Consider the following 23,886-nt stretch of genomic DNA (forward strand, 5'->3'; position numbering starts at 1 on the left):
ACTGCAGGGGCTCTAGCTACAGATTACAAGGGCTTTAGCTACAGATTACAGGGGCTCTAGCTCTAGACTGTAGGGGCTCTAGCTCTAGACTGTAGGGGCTCTAGCTCTAGACTGTAGGGGCTCTAGCTCTAGGCTGCAGGGGCTCTAGCTCTAGACTGCAGGGGCTCTAGCTACAGATTACAAGGGCTCTAGCTACAGATTACAGGGGCTTTAGCTCTAGACTGCAGGGGCTCTAGCTCTAGACTGCAGGGGCTCTAGCTCTAGACTGCAGGGGCTCTAGCTCCAGACTGCAGAGGCTCTAGCTCCAGATTGCAGGGGCTCTAGCTGTAGACCGCAGGGGCTCTAGCTGTAGACCTCAGGGGCTCTAGCTGTAGACTGCGTGGGGCTTTAGATCTAGACTGCATTGGGCTCTAGCTCCAGACTGCAGGGGCTCAAGGTCCAGACTGCAGGGACTCTAGCTCCAGACTGCAGGGACTCTAGCTCTAGACTGCACCAGGTTCAGGTGAAGGCTAAACCGCAGTTCTATGCCAGGCTATACCAGGCATCGACTGAGCCAGATGCAAGACGCACACAACAATTGTGCCCACGCTGGCGAATATCTAGCAGGAGAAGGAGACGGCAGGAGCCGGGGGCAGGGTTTGGGTCATTTGCATGATGCGCCATTGTGTGATACATCCACCTAATGTCCTATTTACACACGGATCTAAGGAAAAGTGATGTCTATAAGAAAACTGCTAACTCACTAACAAGGACGATGATCTGTCTTGGTGTCTTGGTGTCTACCCCCTAATATACTTGTCATTTGTGTGCACAACATTTTGCATTTCCATTAGATATTACTTTATCATTATCATAAAATTCTTTATTATTTGTAACTTAAAATCTACCATTTGATTTGATGCATTATGAAGCAAACATACCTTGAGAATGCTGTAGCTACACTGATGCAGAAACATATCTTGTTTAATCCCTGAGCTGAGTGGTTTTGCTGAAAAAATTATAAAATTATGATAATGAGACTTTGTGCTGGGGCACGGCACAGAGAATGATGTAATCACTGTGTTGTGCATGACAGGCAGAAGTAATCAATCACTGCACCATCCCCCAGCTCCTGTATATGAGTCATCCAGCTCAGGTCGATTAGTCCTGTCTGGACAGTTCAGGAAGCTCCATGTAATGTTTTTTTGAACCACAGGCTGAATCCAACCCATCTTTCCCAAGGTCCTGAATGTTATAATTGTTTTTTTCAGCGAAACCACATTATAGAAGATATGTTTCTGCATCAGGGTCACTACAGCATTCTCCAGGTATGTTTGGTTCACAATGAATAAAAACAAATGGTAGATTTCCTTTAACTTTTTCCTAACATATTTCATACGTTCCAGATAATAAATAAATCCAGTGATTTCAGTATTACCCCTCGTTCACATCCTCTATAGACAGCAACGTTCTGTGTCGCATGTTCATTTCCACCAATCGCTAATTAAAATTCACATTCTCGTGTTCCCTCGTGTTTCCTACTCGTAACACAAATTCATTCCGACCGTTGCGACTGCAATGACACTTGGTGGATAATACATAAGTGTCAACATCTGCTGATCCTCGCTGTTTTCCATGAATTTGGCAAAGTAAGAGGGGCCATCATATTGTTTTTGACTTTAATTCTTTTGAACTTGCTGCTACGAGAAGTTGAGCTCAGAACCACCTGCAGCAAGATGGGGGCAGTATCAGGGGCACATTTATCTGTTACAAAGGAGGACCCGATACTTAAAAATATTGGGGCACATTTACTTACCTTAGAAAGTGCATTGTCTGACGAGGATGAACTCCAACGCGATTCACGAAGATCGTGCATGTGTCGCTCCCGATGTCCTGCATGTGTCACTTCCCCGCTCAGGTCCCCGGAGTTCACCTTCTTCCTGGTTCATGTAAGTGCATTGGCTTGCAGCATAATTTGAAAGTTAAATCCTGCGCTCAGTCCGAATCCATCGGATCATCCAACGGCACGTCCCCCGATTTCTGAAAGCAGCCGCGCCAAAATCCGATCTTGTGCGATACAATACCCTGCTAAATACCTGTCACAGCTGTGCAAAACCTGAAAACGTTGGGAAGTCCAACAGAGGTGCATCCGCGGACCATAAGTAAATAAGCCCCATTGGGGGTCATTTACTAAGGGCCCGATACGCGTTTTTCCGTCACGTTACCCAAATATTTCCCTGAATTGCCCCGGGTTTTTGGCGCACACGATTGGATTGTGGCGCATCGGCGCCGGCATGCGCGCAACGGAAATCAGGCGGCCTGGCCGTAAGAAAACCCGGCGGATTTGTAAAAACCGCCGTATTTTTTTTTTAAAAAGTGTCGCTTGACACGCGCTTACCTGCACCAAGCATAGCTTGGTGAACTTCAGTGAACTCCGACGGAATTCAGCGCAGCAGCGACACATAGTGGACATCGGGCGTACTACCTTAGTGAATCACCGGAAGACCCGAATCCTCCACTGAGAACGCGCCGCTGGATCGCGATGGATGGGGCAGAGACAACACCGTTATGCCTCAGGCAGCAGGGAGTTTAGGGCCACCCCTGGATGTCAAGCAGACGTGTCATCTAGCCGCACCTACAGTTCTGCCAAAACTCTATGGATGGAGCTTTCTGCCTCCTGTTCCTATGGTAGTGTAGTCCCGTCCTGGAAACTATTCTCAGAAGGTGACAGGTGTCATTACTATCAGTAGTAAAAATGCTTGGAAAGCCCCTCTAAGTGGTCATCACTGGTCATTGAGAGACTTTGATATCCTTGCTGACCATCAATGATTCATTTAAAAAGTCAAGTGACTCCAATTAGAAGGAGGATTGATGGACAACAAGTCTCTAAATATGTCTCTTGGCAAAATAAAATATGTTAGAGTAAATTAGAGTATCCAAAGAATAGATTTGTGATCCATCAACATAAGACCAAACCCAGTCATGGATCGGTGATTTATCATTTAACCTTATGCAGTTGGCTTACAAAATGTTGACCTTGACTAACCAGTCGTGAAGATGTAAAAATGGAGGTTAAAAAACATCAGAGCGCTACCAGGAAAAAAAGTGTTGTCCAGGGTTAATAATAGGACAACGCACTATTATTCCTGGTAGCGCTCTGATGCTCCTGTTTTTCAACCTCCATTTTTACATGTTTTAACAGACGTTAACATACATACAACAAGTGCATCACCAGCACCTTCTCTCCCTTTCATTTTTTCCTCCTCTCTCTCAACAATAGTGAAATTGGCCAACTTAAGGATTATTTGGTTCTTAGAATTCTAGAATTCAACCAATTATTTGGTTCTTAGAAGAATTGGGTGATGAAGGAGGTTTGGACATAAAGGGGTCCATTGTAATATCTCCCATGAAGGTCGGAGAAAACAAAGCACTAACTTGTCAATACAGGAGATATGTTTTGTGAGCTCTAGATAAGATATTGGACATAATGACGAGTATTCGGCACTCACATGACCCGCTGACATTTATCTGTTGGACGTTTACACCCCTAGGAGGAATATAACATGTAATTATTGTCTTCGGAGAAGTAATGGGAAGGGTTTCCATTGATTATTTCAAAGGTCTTTCCTTCGGGCTCAAACATGTTTTGTATGTGAATTCACTAGATGAAGGACACAATGGACACATGGACACCTTGGAAAGTGAGGCCTGAAAGAAAATGTGAACATCTTACCAAGGCCAATGGTATGTCATATTGTATCTACTGGTACATGGTGGCCATTGGACAAGTGGGAATAAGAAATCAGGACTCAGGGCAACTCTATATACATCAGATACTGAGCTGGAGATGAGGAATTGTTGGGTTTGGCCAATGTTCATCTGATGGGTCCATGGATGTGAGAAATGAATTCCCACTAGAGGCTCATCTGATATTGGTGGCCAGTTTCATGCTTGGGTTCTCCTGGCTGCAGGTACTGATGGCAAATCTTCCATTTCTGAACCTGACCCAATGGAAGTGGCGCGGTTTAGAGAATGCACAAAAGTGTACGATTCTGGGAATGGAAGAGTTGGGGTTCAGGGGGAACCATGGTATGTGTGTATTGCATGCACATGACATGGCTGTATCTTTGGGGGGTTGGGGGTGGAGCAATACTACTCATTCCGTATTCTCTAAGTCTAATCTAAAAATATAGGACTTCATTTATCAAAACTGGCCATGACATCATCAAAGGTCCTTTCACCCAGAAGATCTACATCCATGCTGGGGGATGTGTCTTTGACTTTCATACTGTGCTAAAAATACAAAGATGGCTCCGGAATGGAAAAAACGGGCACATAGGTTTCATTTTATTGATGTCTTTAATAAATATTTCACATCCGAGCCCTTTTATCTGTCACATGTGTCTGGGGATGACAAGATGAAAGTTTCCCAAGGAGGTCGAGACAACCTTTCAACCCCCTTAAAGATTTCAAAGACTGGGATGAAAACCATCACGCCAGGTTCCGGATCCTGCTCGCCCCTTGTTCTCGAGTACAGGCCTCTGTGTGTGCTCCATGAAAACTGCTTCCATCCCGGAACGTCTCAATAAGGCACTTGACATTTCCTCACCGAGCACTCAGTTCTTTTTCACTTCATCTTCAAAACTCGGCTAAAGCGTAGGTAAATACAAGTGAGAAGATCACAGGAGCAAAGATCTTACCTAAGTGAGTGAAGTCACCAAAAAGTAAACAGCGCACCAAAGGACAAGAAGATCAGCTGAAACTTCTCCTCGGAAGTAAAAACACTTGAAGGGAACTTCTTGTTCAGTTCTACAATGTTTTTCATTGTGAATTTCCTCACTTCTTCTTGCAGGTGGATCTTGTAGCTCCTGTTCATCTAAAATAAATCATTAAGTAACCTTGTTCACAGACAAGACTAAAAATCTGGGTGCGCTCAGCTCCACTTACCTAAGATGGGGAGATATTTGTCAGGCTCAGTGTCCACTCCTCCTCTATGACCTTGTTTAGTGCAGGTTATTGTCTAGTTATTTGTCTCTGAACCTCTACTGGATCACAGACCATTGGGTTGTTACCTGGATTTCCCTCTTGGGCCACCCCAGGTTGTCTTCTGGCATTACCTCTGTTTGCAGGACCAAGCTGGTTTGGTCCCACTTGGCATGGTCTCCTTGTCTTTTCTGCCCTGGTAGTTACTGTCCTGCAGGTAGCACTAAGTATCAGTAGGCCATTGTTTCAACCTGGATCCTCTGTAGCGAAGACCAACTCTTTTTATGATCGGGAACGGTGAACACCAAAGGAAAGTCTAAGACTGCGTCTTAACAGAGGTGCCATTGATATATGTAGGGCAGGTCTGTATTTCCTGTGGATGATTAGGGTCAACCGCCCAAGTCACACGCTGGAGCAGCCAATGGCCGGGGCCCTGGGCAATTTCCAGTCTTGCCCATGGGTTTTGCCGGCCCTATGACACTTTGATGCCCCATAGCAGCTGCCATGGCTGCTACCCCTGAAGTGACACCATTGCCTGAAATATAAATCCATATATCACAGTCCTGCAGCTACTAATACATCTCTACGAGGACAATACCTAACACCGTCTGCAGTGGTCTCTATGGCCATAACAGCTGTCAGACCCCTGAAACATTGATATGGAAGACTTACATTAGATGATATGAGTCTGTGCTCATTACACTCAGGCCGGCCTTTAAATTTGTGTGATAGCACTGACAGGCGCAGAGTGTGAATAATCACCTCTCAGCCATCAATCCGAGAGAAACAATTAGAGGAAATTACATTCTGTCAGAATCGTTACAGATGTTACTAAAATACAGAGGAAGGGAAGGGGTCACGTCCAATATGATAATCATCCAATACCATGTTCATCATGGCGGCCGAGCGAAGGGCGATCGCTGTGGAAGAAATGAAATATTTTACTGACTTGCAGGTGCAGACCGAAAAATGCAAAAAAATATTACAAAAATTCTGAAAAAAATCATAACAAAATTGTCTCATGTAAATACAGCCCCAAGCACATCACATAACTACATGCTACTACAAGCAGTACAGGGGCACCTGAGCACCCAGACACCCAGTGTTCCTCCATATAGGGCTCCATACTACTGAAGTATTCTGCTGTAATAAATCATATATATGTATAAGATAATTGTCACGGGTGGTCCTGCGACCCATATCGCGGGTCGCGGGCTCACCCGTGTTCCCCGGGGCTCGCAGGCACGCCGCCAGCGCTGCACACCTCTCCCCGTTCCTGAATCTCAGCCTAGTTCCGTCCGCGCGCGTCCCCGTCTCCTAGGGCGGCACCTTCAGGAAATTTAAAGGGCCAGCGCACCGCTAATCTGCTTGGACCTCCTGCTTGGACCTCCTGTTATACCATCTGCTTGGACCTCCTGCAGAGCAATGGCTGCTGGGGCTTGGACCTGCTTGGACCTCCTGTTGCTGACCCCATCTGCTTGGACCTCCTGTTGCTGACCCCGGATCGGACTCTGACATTGCATCTCTGCTGCCTGCCCTGACCCTGTGCCTGGACTTTGACTTCGAGATTGTCTGCCGTCTCTGTACCTCCACTTTGGCCGTCACTGCAGACAAGTCACGCCTGAGGAACTATTATGAAAAGAAGTGTGGCAAGAGTGGGCAGGGAAAAGAAAGCGCTAATAGTGTCACACCTTTAGAGATAGAGTTGAAATAGTGGTGGATATTAAGCTCACCGTGTGGTGTTGTGCTAAGATAGGCACAACACTATGAAGTAACGTGTATAGTCACAAATGGTCTGGTGCCGCCTCTTGGTGGATAGACTCCTGTGTGGTGTGGCCGCACCACTCAGGATTTCCTTGACAGTAGTGTAGAATTGGTGATCCAGTAAGGTGGCGCACTCAGAGTAGGATTAGCATATAGAATTTAATATAAGTCTAAAAACACAACGCGTTTCGGGGGTTAAGAAAACCCCTTTATCAAGTGAACAAAGACTGAGAAAGGTACGTAAAAACATATAAGGAAGGGAGGTCAAAATGTAGATAAAAACAATTCATTTAGTTAATGTTGCCCAGTTGTATAGTTCATAAACGTATGAGAGATGCAGTAAAGGATCTATGTACAATAAGATATGAAATATGAAATAACCATATAGATCAAACTTTTGTATAAAAAAAGTTTTTTAAAATCCTAAAAATATGTAAGCATATAAATAAATAAATATACATCAGGAACTTTGGACACCAGGAAGTTCTGCGCATGCGCGCAATAAAATGTGGCGCGAGCCGCTCCCCGACAAAATGAGATAAATGCCGAGACATCCCGCCTCACCCCTAAAGAGAACGGAGCACCCGAATCCTCTCTCCACCATAGGTAAGCCCAATAAAGATCCCTTACAGCCAGCTATCGTTGTAACAAAAATACTGTATAGTCAATATATGGCTCTAACTTATCTAATCCTATTATTCTGACTCTAATTCATTCTCATTTTGACCACTAAATTACCTCAGCCCACTATGACCCCAATTAACTATTACCAACACCTCTTAGTGCATATAAACATATATATCGTTTTATTTAAATTGATGTATATTTATTTATTTATTCATTTATATGCTTACATATTTTTAGGATTTTAAAAAACTTTTTTTATACAAAAGTTTGATCTATTTGGTTATTTCATATTTCATATCTTATTGTACATAGATCCTTTACTGCATCTCTCATACGTTTATGAACTATACAACTGGGCAACATTAACTAAATGAATTGTTTTTATCTACATTTTGACCTCCCTTCCTTATATGTTTTTCCGTACCTTTCTCAGTCTTTGTTCACTTGATAAAGGGGTTTTCTTAACCCCGAAACGCGTTGTGTTTTTAGACTTATATTAAATTCTATATGCTAATCCTACTCTGAGTGCGCCACCTTACTGGATCACCAATTCTACACGCCTGAGGAACGACCTGGTGGTACCATGCCGCAGCTTGTCTAACCCGCTTTGCGGCGAGGTCTGGTGAAAACCGGGTACCACTTAGACTCAGGTCCCAGGTAGTGGCTTGTGTCATCGTCTGCAGTGGTCCAAAGGATCCACACCTGCTAGCCGGACAGTAAGATCCGGCCATGGATCCCGCCGAGGTTCCGTCTCCCAGCAAGCCAGATCTTGCCACCATTGTGATCCACCAATCCCGGCAGATTGCTGAACAGCGTGATCAGCTGGAGCAAGTCACCGCCATGCTGCAACAACTATTAGCTAACCAGCAACAGCAAAAGGTTCCTGAGGCTGCTCTTGCGACTCCTACTGCTCCGACTTGCCTACCTGCCATTGAACCTAGAATGCGGTTGTCTATGCCCAGCAAGTATGATGGCGATCCCAAGATGTGCAGGAGCTTTATTACTCAGTGCTCCCTGCACATAGAACTTATGTCGACCCAATTCATCATGGAGCAATCCAAGGTGGCATTTATAATCAGCGTTCTCTCTGGGAAAACCTTGGCCTGGGCTACTCCTCTTTGGGACAGGAACGACCCAGTTACGGCTTCTCTTGCAACCTTTTTGTCTGAATTCCGGTCTGTATTTGAAGAACCGGCTTGGGCCTCCTCCGCTGAGTCTGCCTTATTGAATTTGCGTCAGGGGAATTCCTCCGTGGGAGAGTATGCGGTCCAGTTCCGTACCTTGGCGCCGGAACTTTCCTGGAACGACGCAGCCTCGTCTGCAGCTTTTAAGTAGGGTCTATGCTCTCAGGTTAAGGCCGCTCTGGACTCTCATGACCTGCCATCTTCTCTGAGTGGTCCAATCTCCCTTGCCACCCGGATTGATGTGTGCTGAAGAGTCACGTTTTGAGCAACCTCCATTCCATCCTTCCTCGCCTAGCTCCTGCCTTTCAAAGACCGTTCGAGCCTCCAGTCGCACCACCTGCAGAGGAGTCTATGGAGGTGGATAGAGCTAAATTGTCACCTCAGGAGCGTATCAGAAGACACCAGGGAAACCTCTGCCTCTATTGCGGTAGTCCTGAGCATTTCCTTGCGTCTTGTCCTATCCGACCCCAACGTCCAGGATTCGCCAGCACCTAGGGTTCTTGGGAGAAGCGTCCCTAGGTGTAAACAATGCTTCTCCACACCTGTTGATTCCCGTGTTTCTCAGCGTTGGCTCTGGCTCCAGCTCCGCTGGGAATTTCATGGATTGTTTTCCCGGTTCCCAGTGGTACTACCCGACAAACCACTAGTTATTTCTTCAGTTAGTGGACAAATTCTCTTGGATCCAGTACGATACCGCACGGAGCCGATAGCCATGCAAGTCGGTGCTCTGCATAAGGAGAGTTTGTCCTTCCTGGTTCTGCCACATTCTGCCTCGTCCCTCCTACTAGGTCTTCCGTGGTTGCGGTTCCACTTACCAGTCCTTAATTGGAGGAGGGGGAGGTTCTTCATTGGGGTCCAGACTGCCACTACCATTGCTTGGAGGCTCCTCACCCTTTGCCACTCATGCTAACTACCGTGGTCGACAAGCCTCTGAAGGGCCTTGCAGTCTGCTACCGAGACTTTGCCAAAGTTTTCTCTGAGAAGCAAGCAGAGGTCCTGCCTCCACACTGCTCCTATAACTGTCCCATTGACTTGCTGCCGGGTACATAAAGGAGAATTTGCAGAAGGGATTCATCCGTAATTCTTCTTCCCCTGCTGGATCTAGGTTTTTCTTTGTCTCCAAAAAGGATGGTTCCCTCCGACCGTGCATAGACTACCGCGGTCTCAATAAAGTTACGGTGAAAAAACACTACCTTTTGCCTCTCATTACCAAACTCTTTGACCGCCTACAGGGTGCCAAGGTTTTAACCAAGCTGGATCTGCGAGGGGCATACAACCTCATCCGTATCTGGGAAGGCGACGAGTGGAAGACTGCTTTCAATACCTGTGACGGACATGTTGAGTATTTGATAATCCCTTTTGGACTCTGCAATGCTCCAGCAGTATTCCAAGAGTTCGTTAATAATTTTTTCAGAGACCTGCTCTACTCTTGTGTCATAGTCTACTTGAACGACATTTTGGTGTTCTCTCCAGATTTACAGTCTCACCCCACCCACGTTCTCAGGCGCTTAAGGGCTAATCTTTATACGCCAAACTCGAGAAATGTCAATTCCACCAGAGTAGTCTTCCGTTTCTGGGATATGTCATTTCTGGTAAGGGACTCCAAATGGATCCTTTCAAGTTGGCAGCCGTACTTCAGTGGCACCTGTTGGTGCTGGTGCTGTTCTTACCCAAAAGGGGCCCAAAGGTCGTACTCTCACTTGTGGTTTCTTCCCAAAGACTTTCACACCTGCCGAGAAGAATTATTCCATTGGTGATCAGGAACTTCTGGCCATAAAACTGGCGTCAGAGGAATGGCACTATCTTCTGGAGGGAGCTCGTCACCCGGTCCATATTTACACTGACCACAAAAATCTCCTGTATCTCCAGACCGCTCAGTGACTTAATCCTCGTCAAGCCCGTTGGTCCCTGGTTTGCCTTGTTGCCATGGGCGGAGTTCTCATACAATTCTCTGGACTCTGAAACTTCTGGTTCTACTCCCTTCTTCATCGTTTATGGACAGCATCCACGTCCTCCTCTTCCTGTATCCACAGATGTTCCTGCTGTTGATGAGTTGGTATGAGATCTAAAGACCAATTGGGAGCAAATTTGCCTTTCATTGCTGCAGGCTTCCGCCCGTACCAAGCAGATAAGAAACACAGGCCTTCTACTGTTTTTTCTCCTGGGGACAAGGTCTGGTTGTCCGCTAGATACATCCGGATGAAGATTCCTGAATACAAGCTTGGTCCACGATTCTTGGGTCCTTTCGAGGTTCTTTCCCACATAAATCCGGTGTCCTACAAGCTGTGCCTTCCTTCCACCATGTGCATCCCAAACTTGGGAGCCTAAAGACAACATCATGGACCATGAGTCCATGACCTCTTACAGAGATTTCTACAGCCCAAGAGGAGGGGGAGGCCGAAGGGAGGGGGGTACTGTCACGGGTGGTCCTGCGACCCATATCGCGGGTAGCGGGCTCACCTGTGCTCCCCGGGGATCGCAGGCGCGTAGCCAACGCAGCTCACCTCTCCCCGTTCCTGAATGTCAGCCTAGTTCCGTCCGCGCGCGTCCCCATCTCCTAGAGCGCATGCGGCAAGGGCCAGCACACCGCTAATTGGTGTGCTGGCTGATCACTACCCCTTTAAAAATCCAGCAACTTCCTTGCTGCCTTGCTGGATCTTTGTGCCTCACAGCCTGAGAGAAAGCTCTCCTGCTATTTACCTGTGTTCCTGTGTCTCCTGCGTTCCTGTGTTACCTGAGCTTCTTTGTGTTCCCGTGTACAAGTGTTCCTCCGTGCTGCTGTCATGTGTGCTGTGTTCCCTACCCATCTGGACCTCCTGCTGACCCTGGATCGGACTCTGACATTGCATCTCTGCCGCCTGCCTTGACCCTGTGCCTGGACTTTGACCTCCAGATTGTCTGCCGTCTCTGTACCTCGACCTTGGCCGTCACTGCAGACAAGTCACGCCTGTGGAACGACCTGGTGGTACCACGCCGCAGCTTGTCTAACCCGCTTTGCGGCGGGCTCTGGTGAAAATCGGTTACCACTTAGACTCCAGTCCCAGGTAGTGGCTTGTGTCATCGTCTGCAGTGGTCCAGAGGATCCACACCCGTAGCCTGACAATAATGAGATGAGATGGATAGAATATAGGTAAATAGATAATTATCATATATCGAACATATAAAGTTGAATGTATGTGTTGGTTACTATAGGCAATGGCGGAGATTTATTAGAATTGTCTGAGATAAAAGTGTTCTAGTAGCCCATGGAAACCAATCAGAGCTCAGCTTTCATTTTTATAAAAAGCTGTAGGAAAATGAAAGCTGAGCTCAGAGCTATGAGCAACAAGAAAAGTTCTATTCTCAGACACTTCTGATAAATCTACCAGAATGAGTATTATTATGAGACAGCTTATGTGTGAAGTAATATGGATATAGACAGACAGGGACAGAGAGACAGACAGACAGAAAGGGAAAGACAAACATAGAGAGACAGACAGAGAATGAGAGACAGATAGATGCAGACAGAGAGAGATAGAGGTGGATATAGAGATATAAAATATTTTTTTGTTAACCCATTCTATTCTGTTATAGCTAAGAGCATTTATTTACTATCCTGAGCCACAGCCAGTATAATATATATTATATAAAAATATATTTATATATAGCGCATCAAAAAGTTCGGGACTGGAATATCTTGCGAAATACACATTGAATTAAATAACAAAAAATTTACCTGTCAAATATTTTTTTAAAAAACAATGATTCCAAAATGAGTAAAAATTGATAAAAAATGGGGATAACTCAAGGAACACGGATCAAAAATGAAAGTCATATGTGACAAATTTTTCTTAAAAATCTACTCAATGATACTGAAGTTGTATTTTTATCCACTGGGAGTGAGGAGGTGAGAACCAAATTTTTACATCAGAACTAAATTCAGCGTAACCCGTAACCAACGTGGATGAAGTAGTTTTCTGTTCTCTTCGGGGGCTGGTGTAAGATAAATCCCCGCCTCTAATACATCGGGGGCTGGTCTAATGTGAACCCCCGCCTCCCACACATCTGGAGTTGCTGTTATGTGAGCCTCCTCCTCCCAGACATTGGGGGATAGTGTAATGTGAGTCCCCGCCTCTCACACATCAGGGGCTGGTGTAATGTGAGTCCTCGCCTCTCACACATCGGGGGCTGGTGTAATGTGAGTCCCCACCTCTCACACATCGGGGGGTGGTGTAATGTGAGTCCCCACCTCTCACTCATCAGGGGGTGGTGTAATGTGAGTCCCCACCTCTTATACATCGGGGGCTGGTGTAATGTGAGTCCCCCCCTCTCACACATCGGGGGCTGGTGTAATGTGAGTCCCCGCCTCTCACACATGGGGGGCTGGTGTAATGTGAGTCCCCACCTCTCACACATCGGGGGCTGGTGTAATCTGAGTCCCCACCTCTCACACATCGGGGGCTGGTGTAATGTGAGTCCCTGCCTCTCACACATCGGGGGCTGGTGTAATGGGAGTCCCCACCTCTCACACATGAGGGGCTGGTGTAATGTGAGTCTATGCCTCTCACACATCGGGGGGTGGTGTAATGGGAGTCCCCACCTCTCACACATCGGGGGCTGGTGTAATATGAGTCCCCACCTCTCATACATCAGGGTCTGGTGTAATCTGAGTCCCCACCTCTCACACATCGGGGGCTGGTGTAATGTGAGTCCCTGCCTCTCACACATCGGGGGCTGGTGTAATGGGAGTCCCCACCTCTCACACATCGGGGGCTGGTGTAATATGAGTCCCCACCTCTCATACATCAGGGTCTGGTGTAATCTGAGTCCCCACCTCTCACACATCGGGGGCTGGAGTAATGTGAGTCCCCACCTCTCACACATCATGGGCTGGTGCAATGTGAGTCTCCGCCTCTCACACATCGGGGGCTGGTGTAATGTGAGTCCCCACCTCTCACACATCATGGGCTGGTGTAATGTGAGTCCCCGCCTCTCACACATCGGGGGCTGGTGTAATGTGAGTTCCCGCCTCTCACACATCGGGGGCTGGTGTAATGTGAGTCCCCACCTCTCACATATCGGGGGCTGGTGTAATGTGAGTTCCCACCTCTCTCACATATCGGGGGCTGGTGTAATGTGAGACCCCACTTCTCGCACATCAGGGGCTGGTGTAATGTGAGTCCCCACCTCTCACACATCGGGGGCTGGTGTAATGTGAGTCCCCGCCTCTCACACATCGGGGGCTGGTGTAATGTGAGTCCCCGCCTCTCACACATCGGGGGCTGGTGTAATGCGAGTCCTCTCCTCTCACACATCGGGGGCTGGTGCAATGTGAGTCTCTGCCTCTCACACATCATGGGCTGGTGTAATGTGAGTCTCCGCCTCTCACACATCATGGGCTGGTGTAATGTGAGTCTCCGCCTCTCACACATCGGGGGCTGGTGTAATGTGAGTCCCCACCTCTCACACATCGGGGGCTGGTTTAATGTGAGTTCCCGCCTCTCACACATCAGGGGCTGGTGTAATGTGAGTCCCCGCCTCTTATATATTGGGGGCTGTTGTAATGTGAGTCCCCCCCTCTCACACATCGGGGGCTGGTGTAATGCGAGTCCTCTCCTCTCACACATCGGGGGCTGGTGCAATGTGAGTCTCTGCCTCTCACACATCATGGGCTGGTGTAATGTGAGTCTCCGCCTCTCACACATCATGGGCTGGTGTAATGTGAGTCTCCGCCTCTCACACATCGGGGGCTGGTGTAATGTGAGTCCCCACCTCTCACACATCGGGGGCTGGTTTAATGTGAGTTCCCGCCTCTCACACATCAGGGGCTGGTGTAATGTGAGTCCCCGCCTCTTATATATTGGGGGCTGTTGTAATGTGAGGCCCCACCTCTCACATATCTGGAGCTGGTGTAATGTTAGCCACCCGTCCCATCCCCCGGGTCGAGGGTGTAGGAAGACGAGTTTGGTATCATTGGATAGATTTTTGTAAAATATTTGACACACATACTTTTATATATCTAATGTGTCAGTGAAGGCACTGGTGGGCCCCACCCCCTCCGCCCACTGACTTTGCTCCCTGGCTTCTGGTATTTCAATTCTAATGGGAGCCTTCAGTTCTCTGCACTATCACTGTTCCCCCTGTTGCTGCAATATGCAGCAGAGGATGGCAGGCGTGATGTGATGACACGCCTGCAGGAGTCACTGCCTATAGCATCAGCAGACGAAGAAGAGAAGAGGTAGAGCTGCTGGGGAATGGGGAGAGGTGTGTAATGTTTTAAAAATACGAAAAACGTAATTTTGAAATACACTTATACAACGGCCCATAGGATAAAATGTAGCTGAGGGGGGTAACAATATGAGGGGGCAACAGGATGAGGTGAACATAAGAAGCCACAAGAAGAGGGGAGAGGAGGAGGCCCAAAACACGATAATATAATAGAAGATGAGGGGCCACAATATGAGGAGATGAGAGGCCACAATATATGGGGGAGATGATGGGCCACAATGTGAGGAGGAGATGAGAGGCCACAATATGTGGAGGAGATGAGGGGCCACAATATGTGGAGGTGAGTGGGCCACAATATGAAGCAGAGATGAGGGGCCACAATATGAGGGGGAGATGAGAGGGGACCACAATATGAGGGAGAGATGAGAGGCCATAATATGAGGGGGAGATGAGACGCCACAATATGAGGGGGGATAAGGGGTCACAGTATGAGGAGGAGATGAGGGGCCACAATATGAGAGGGAGGAGAGAGAGCCACAATATGAGGGGGAGATGACGGGCCACAACATGAGGAGGATATGAGGAGACCACAAAATAAGGAACATATGAGAGGCCACAATATAAGGAGAAGATGAAGGGATCACAATAGGAGCTAAAAGGCGCACCGATTGTTTTTAATACTGCAATAGTTCCTTCCTAATACTGGACCTGAAGTCCATGATCTCAAGACTGAATTACATTTTAAAATACATTTCAATTAAATTTTTTTTGTACAGGCAGTCCCCGGGTTATGTACAAGATAGGTTCTGTAAGTTTGTATTTAAGTTGAATTTGTATGTAAGTTGGAACAGTATATTTTATAATTGTAATCCCAGCCAGAATTTTTTTGGTCTCTGTGACAATTGGATTTTAAAAATTTTGGGTTGTCATCAGAACCAGGGTGAACAATAAAGCTTCATTACAGACACCTGTGATAACTGTTATAGCTGATTATTGTAGCCTAAGGCTAAAGTACCAACATCCAGAGGTCCGTTTGTAACTGGGGGCCGTCTGTAAGTCGGATGTTCTTAAGTAGGGAACCACCTGAATCTAGAATATCTCCTCCATGAACGCAGATATGTTTAGACCTAAATACTTGTGTCTGGTAAGTAGCAACAAGAGTTTTTTTTTTGGCGCACGCGATCGGATTGAGGCACATCGCACCGGGTTGCATGCAACGGAAATCGGGGGGGCGGGGGGGGATTTGGCCGTTGGAAAACCTGACGGATTGGAAAAAATTGCGCTATTTTAAAAAAAAAAAGTGTCTTACATGCACCAAGGATAGTCTGGTGAACTCAAGCTGACCTCGGTGCAGCAGCAACACCTGGTGGATATCGGGCGCACGACCTTAGTGAATCCCGCCAAACCCGAATCCTCGTCGGAGAACGCGCCGCTGGATTGCAACAGGACCGGGTAAGTAAATGTGCCCCAGTATCTTCTTCTTGAAACAATAAAGATTTCAAAAACAAAAAAGTATTTTTCACGTTATATCCTTGTACTCATGTTCTCAACTATTGTCCTACATTATACTGTTTGTCCTAAGTCGTCCATTGTCCCCACATGGTGGCGCTAACAGCAGTCACCAGCTCACGTACTGGGGGTCATTTACTAAGGGCCCGATTCGCGTTTTCCCGAAGTGTTACCCGAATATTTGCGATTTGCGACGATTTTCCCTGAATTGCCCCGGGATTTTGGTGCACGCGATCGGATTGTGGCGCATCGGCGCTGGCATGCACGCGACGGAAATCGGGGGGCGTGGCCGAACGAAAACCCAACGGATTCGGAAAAACTGCCACATTTTTTTAAAAAAAATGTGTCGTGAAAATTGCACTTACCTTCACTCAGCCCGGCTCGGTGTATCCCAGTGCGTTCCGATGCTCTTCAGCGCAGCAGCGCCACCTGGGGGACGGCGGAGGAACTACCTTAATAAATCCCGGCCGGACCCGAATCCACCGCAGAGAACGCGCCGCTGGATCGCGAATGGACCGGGTAAGTAAATCTGCCCCATTGTGTCAATGGATAATGAACCAAAATATGAAAAGATGATAAAAAATGTAATACACTATGGGCAGTAAAAGGTGGCCGTCAATTAAAAGAACTGAAGACACAAGAATAAAGTATTTCCAGTGCTGTGTGTTATGTATGGGAAGCCTGAACTCTATAAAGTCTCTGCAGTACAGCTGGAGTCATGTACCGGAGGGGCCGGGGCCTGCAGCATTGCGGTCACTTCACAACCTCCCGCCTCTAAAGAAAAGAATTGCATTTAACAAGTTCCTATAATTTGATTAAAGTTTGGCAAAAGTTTAAAAGTAAAATTTTCTGTGAGGCAAAGGTTTTAGTGGAACATTTCCAGGGTCAGGGCAACGCTCTCTACATACCAGTGCAAAGCATGCTGGGAGTGTGCTCAATGGGATTCTTCTATGTCATAAAATTAATGAAGGGTTAGAAAGTACCTGGGATATCTACATAATATAAAAGCAAAATGTAGCAATAAGTATCAAAACAACTACTATAATACTGCCTCCTATGTACAAGAATATAACTACTATAATACTGCCCCCTATGTACAAGAATATAACTACTACAATACTGCCCCCTATGTACAAGAATATAACTACTATAATACTGCCCCCTATGTACAAGAATATAACTACTACAATACTGCCCCCTATGTACAAGAATATAACTACTATAATACTGCCCCCTATGTACAAGAATATAACTATTATAATACTGCTCCCTATGTACAAGAATATAACTACTATAATACTGCCTCCTATGTACAAGGATATTACTACTATAATACTGCCCCCTATGTACAAGAATATAACTACTATAATACTGCCCCCTATGTACAAGAATATAACTACTATAATACTGCCCCCTATGTACAAGAATATAACTACTATAATACTGCCCCCTATGTACAAGAATATAACTATAATACTGCCCCCTATGTACAAGGATATAACTAATATAATACTGCCCCCTATGTACAAGAATATAACTACTATAATACTGCCACCTATGTACAAGAATATAACTACTACAATACTGCCCCCTATGTACAAGAATATAACTACTATAATACTGCCCCCTATGTACAAGAATATAACTACTATAATACTGCTCCCTATGTACAAGAATATAACTACTATAATACTGCCTCCTATGTACAAGGATACAACTACTATAATACTGCCCCCTATGTACAAGAATATAACTACTATAATACTGCCCCCTATGTACAAGAATATAACTACTATAATACTGCCCCCTATGTACAAGAATATAACTACTATAATACTGCCCCCTATGTACAAGAATATAACTATAATACTGCCCCCTATGTACAAGGATATAACTAATATAATACTGCCCCCTATGTACAAGAATATAACTACTATAATACTGCCCTCTATGTACAAGAATATAACTACTATAATACTGCCCCCTATGTACAAGAATATAACTACTATAATACTGCCCCTATGTACAAGAATATAACTACTATAATACTGCCCTCTATGTATAAGGATATAACTACTATAATACTGCCCCCTATGTACAAGAATATAACTACTATAATACTGCCCTCTATGTATAAGGATATAACTACTATAATACTGCCCCCTATGTACAAGAATGTAACTACTATAATACTGTCCCCTATGTACAAGAATATAACTACTATAATACTGCCCCCTATGTACAAGAATATAACTACTATAATACTGCCCCCTATGTACAAGAATATAACTACTATAATACTGCCCCCTATGTACATGAATATAACTACTATAATGCCGCCCCTATGTACAAGAATATAACTACTATAATACCGCCCCTATGTACAAGAATATAACTACTATAATACTGCCCCCTATGTACAGGAATATAACTACTATAATACTACCCCCTATGTAAAAGAATATAACTACTATAAAATTGCCCCCTATGTTCAAGAATATAACTACTATAATACTGTCCCCTATGTACAAGACTATAACTACTATAATACTGCCCCCTATGTACAAGAATATAACTACTATAATACTGCCCTCTATGTACAAGAATATAACTACTATAATACTGCCCCCTATGTACAAGAATATAACTACTATAATACTGTCCCCTATGTACAAGAATATAACTACTATAATACTGCCCCCTATGTACAAGAATATAACTACTATAATACTGCCCCCTATGTACAAGAATATAACTACTATAATACTGCCCCCTATGTACATGAATATAACTACTATAATGCCGCCCCTATGTACAAGAATATAACTACCATAATGCCGCCCCTATGTACAAGAATATAACTACTATAATACTGCCCCCTATGTACAGAAATATAACTACTATAATACTGCCCTCTATGTACAAGAATATAACTACTATAATACTGCTCCCTATGTACAGGAAAATAACTACTATAATACTGCCCCCTATGTACAGGAATATAACTACTATAATACTGCTCCCTATGTACGGGAATATAACTACTATAATACTGCCCCCTGTGTACAAGAATATAACTAGTATAATACTGCCCCCTATGTACAAGAATATAACTAGTATAATACTGCCCCCTATGTACAAGAATATAACTACTATAATACTGTCCCCTATGTACAAGAATATAACTACTATAATACTGCCCCCTATGTACAAGAATATAACTACTATAATACTGCCCCCTATGTACAAGAATATAACTACTATAATACTGCTCCCTATGTACAAGAATATAACTACTATAATACTGCCCCCTATGTACAGGAATATAACTACTATAATACTGCTCCCTATGTACAAGAATATAACTACTATAATACTGCCCCCTATGTACAAGAATATAACTACTATAATACTGCCCCCTATGTACAGGAATATAACTACTATAATACTGCCCCCTATGTACAAGAATATAACTACTATAATACTGCCCCCTATGTACAGGAATATAACTACTATAATACTGCCCCCTATGTACAAGAATATAACTACTATAATACTGCCCCCTATTTACAAGAATATAACTACTATAATACTGCCCTCAATGTACAAGAATATAACTACTATAATACTGCTCCCTATGTACAGGAATATAACTACTATAATACTGCTCCCAATGTACAAGAATATAACTACTATAATACTGCCCATATGTACAAGAATATAACTACTATAATACTGCCCCCTATGTACAAGAATATAACTACTATAATACTGCTCCCTATGTACAAGAATATAACTACTATAATACTGCCCCCTATGTACAAGAATATAACTACTATAATACTGCCCCCTATGTACAGGAATATAACTACTATAATACTGCTCCCTATGTACAAGAATATAACTACTATAATACTGCCCCCTATGTACAAGAATATAACTACTATAATACTGCCCCCTATGTACAGGAATATAACTACTATAATACTGCCCCCTATGTATAAGAATATAACTACTATAATACTGCCCCCTATGTACAAGAATATAACTACTATAATACTGCCCCCTATGTACAGGAATATAACAGATAGAATTGCTGTAATACAGTTATCAGGTCCCATTATTTCGGTGACGATCCTCTGTACCATGTGATACAATTGTCCTTCTTTATTGAATAAACCACTTTGAGAGATTAGAATTGTTCCAGGACTCGCAGCTCACAATAAGCCAATCTGTGATGATCTGCTGTGTCCTCTTCTTGGCGTCGAGCTTTGCTGTCAAGGCTCAGAGGTTGGAGTGTGAGACATTAGGGCACATGTATCATAGTTTTTTATTCTTTGGTGTATAATAGAGACATTTGGCGGCTCTTTTTTGCACCTTATGTATGATCCTGTCTTTTGACTTGTGATATATGTTCAGTTTTTCCTATCCTGGCAGATGCAAATTTTGGCTTCTTTTTGAGACTTTTTGTTGCAAATGTCTCAAATCCACATGGACACAAGCCACGTGAGGGGGTTATATGCACTAGTGGACACTACTGTATATTTTGCATTTGAGGTGGTGGCCTGCATTTTTGAGCACTTTCATCCCATGATGACATATTAGGGCGCGGTCACACATGGCGTTTGTGATGCGTTTTTAAATGCATTGCAAAATCCCATGTGTTTTCCATGTTATCCTGCATTTTGGTTGGTTTGAAAGGGTTTCTCTTCATTGTTGAAAGTGTAAGCTCCTGCGTTATCATTTTCACAGCTGCTTACACTTCCAGCAATAAAGGGAAAACGCTTTCTAACCAAACGCCTGGCAATATGTAGAAGTAACCAATGCATTTCAATAAACTGTGAATGTAAAAGGTGCAAAGGTGTACTTGATAAAAAACAGCAAAAGTCGCAGTGAAAAGTAAAAAAAAAGTCTCGAAAAAAGAAAGAAAAAAATTAGCAGAAGTAAAGATACATGTCCCCCATTGATCATTACGAAAAATAGGGGCACATTTACTTACGTCTCCTCTGGAGATCACAGAAAGTCCATTGTCTGGCGTTTCGCGATTCATAAGATCCTGCATGTGTCGCTTCCCCGCTCAGGTCAATACAGTTTACCATCTTTTTTGTGGTGCACCTTTAACATAGTGCGTGCGACACTTCTGCGTCGAGGTCCGACGGAGTACAACTTCTGCGTGTCTTGCAACACAATTCTAAATGTTAAATCCTGCACGTTGTCCGAATCCGATACGCCAAAATCCAATCACGTGCGCCAAAATACCGGGGCAATTCGGCGCGAAACGGAAATTGTCGGGAAACCCGGCAAAAATGCGCCCGATGGACCCTTAGTAAATGAGCCCAAATTTGAAAGTTAAATCCCCCACTCAGTCCAAATCAGTCGGATTGTCCAACCAATTTGTGTTGCATGGAAGCAGCGCAGCTGCGCCATAAAACGGGTCATGTGTGCCACAATCCCAGCGCAGACACCTGTTAAATACATGTGCTAGCTGTGTAATCCCCGAAAAAGGTGAACAATCCGACAAAAGTGAGCAGCGCGACCCTCGGTAAATGAGCCCCATAATGTTGTATGTGTGGGTGTAATAAAGGGTCAGGGCCACCAGGGGCAGTCAAGGGAAACAGTTAGCACAAACCATATGAAGTTTTTATATCCTGCAAGTTTCACAATTTTGCTTTTCCTGCTAAGAAGAGATGTCGGGGGGCAGGGGTCACATGAGGTCACACAAGGTGAACAGGCTCCGGAAGACCCAGACAGAGGATGGTTTGAGCTGTGGACAAACACAAGCAGCTCCAACTCAATGACCCCCATCCAGACACAGGTGCCCACTTCATTTCACCCATTTTCTTAGGCCGCTCCATTTCCTGTCACGTAGCAAAAGGAAATATGGGATCACTGCGCCCACGACAGCAGCGAAGCGTAGTGAAACCCTAATATAAAGGTCCTAGTTACATCCTATAAAATAGTTTGTCCCCCTGTATGTATGTGACTATTATATCGGACCACTATTATTATCCTCTCATATAGAGACAGAGGAGAGCTGGGGGTGTAGGGATCTTTATGGTGGCGCTGCCAACCTGTGCCATAAATACAGGGACTATATTGTAAATGCTGCGGATGATGCATTAGAAGCGTCTGATTATTAATTGCTCGTTACATCATGTTCTTTAATTAATTATCCAGTGCCGAGCGACTTCATGATGAAGAATTCTCTTGCAATTAAACTAAGTCTCCTTATCATGGTGCCGACTCAGCGATATTTCATCTGCTGCGGTATAATCATCACTGCACATCAGAAGAATAAGGCCGTGTGCACACCTCACCACTGGGGTAACAGGAAAAAAGGTAGGAAAACTGGTATTGAACAAAGAAAACTTAAAGTCATCAATCACCTGATGTATCATAAATGGCACACATTTAATAAAAACAATGCAGGGCTTGACTATGTGCAGTTCCCTGTGTAGTGTGCAGGGGGCGCCAGATTCATGATTTTTATCACGTGTTCTTCATGAATCTGGGTCCCCCCGCACTGCTCCAACTTTTTTTGGTGCACCTTTAACATGGGATGTGCAATACAAGTCTATCCAACTGTGCAACTGAACGCCCCTTTCAGTGCAGAATTTTGTGTTGCGTCAGGTAAAGTGTAGCCGCAACACAAATGAAGTTTTTTGAATCCATGTGCTAAGTCCGACAGAAAACTACCGCAGGGGCTTTAATAAATTTGGCCCAGTGATTCCAGCAGCAGAATAGTGAGTGCAGCTCTGGAGTATAATACAGGATGTAACTCAGGATCAGTACAGGATAAGTAATGTCATGTATGTACACAGTGACTGCACCAGCAGCAGAATAGTGAGTGCAGCTCTGGGGTATAATACAGGATGTAACTCAGGATCAGTACAGGATAAGTAATGTCATGTATGTACACAGTGACTGCACCAGCAGCAGAATAGTGAGTGCAGATCTGGAGTATAATACAGGATGTAACTCAGGATCAGTACAGGATAAGTAATGTCATGTATGTACACAGTGACTGCACCAGCAGCAGAATAGTGAGTGCAGCTCTGGGGTATAATACAGGATGTAACTCAGGATCAGTACAGGATAAGTAATGTCATGTATGTACACAGTGACTGCACCAGCAGCAGAATAGTGAGTGCAGCTCTGGGGTATAATACAGGATCTAACTCAGGATCAGTACAGGATAAGTAATGTCATGTATGTACACAGTGACTGCTCCAGCAGCAGAATAGTGAGTGCAGCTCTGGAGTATAATACAGGATGTAACTCAGGATCAGTACAGGATAAGTAATGTCATGTATGTACACAGTGACTGCACCAGCAGCAGAATAGTGAGTGCAGCTCTGGAGTATAATAAAGGATGTAACTCAGGATCAGTACAGGATAAGTAATGTCATGTATGTACACAGTGACTGCACCAGCAGCAGAATAGTGAGTGCAGCTCTGGGGTATTTCACAGGATGTAACTCAGGATCAGTACAGGATAAGTAATGTCATGTATGTACACAGTGACTGCACCAGCAGCAGAATAGTGAGTGCAGCTCTGGAGTATAACAAAGGATGTAACTCAGGATCAACATCAGCAGGGGTAGACCTGCATTATAGAACGGCGCCCCCTCAC

The sequence above is a fragment of the Engystomops pustulosus genome, chromosome 5 (assembly GCF_040894005.1).
Source record: "Engystomops pustulosus chromosome 5, aEngPut4.maternal, whole genome shotgun sequence".
NCBI classification, from domain to species: Eukaryota; Metazoa; Chordata; class Amphibia; order Anura; family Leptodactylidae; genus Engystomops; species Engystomops pustulosus.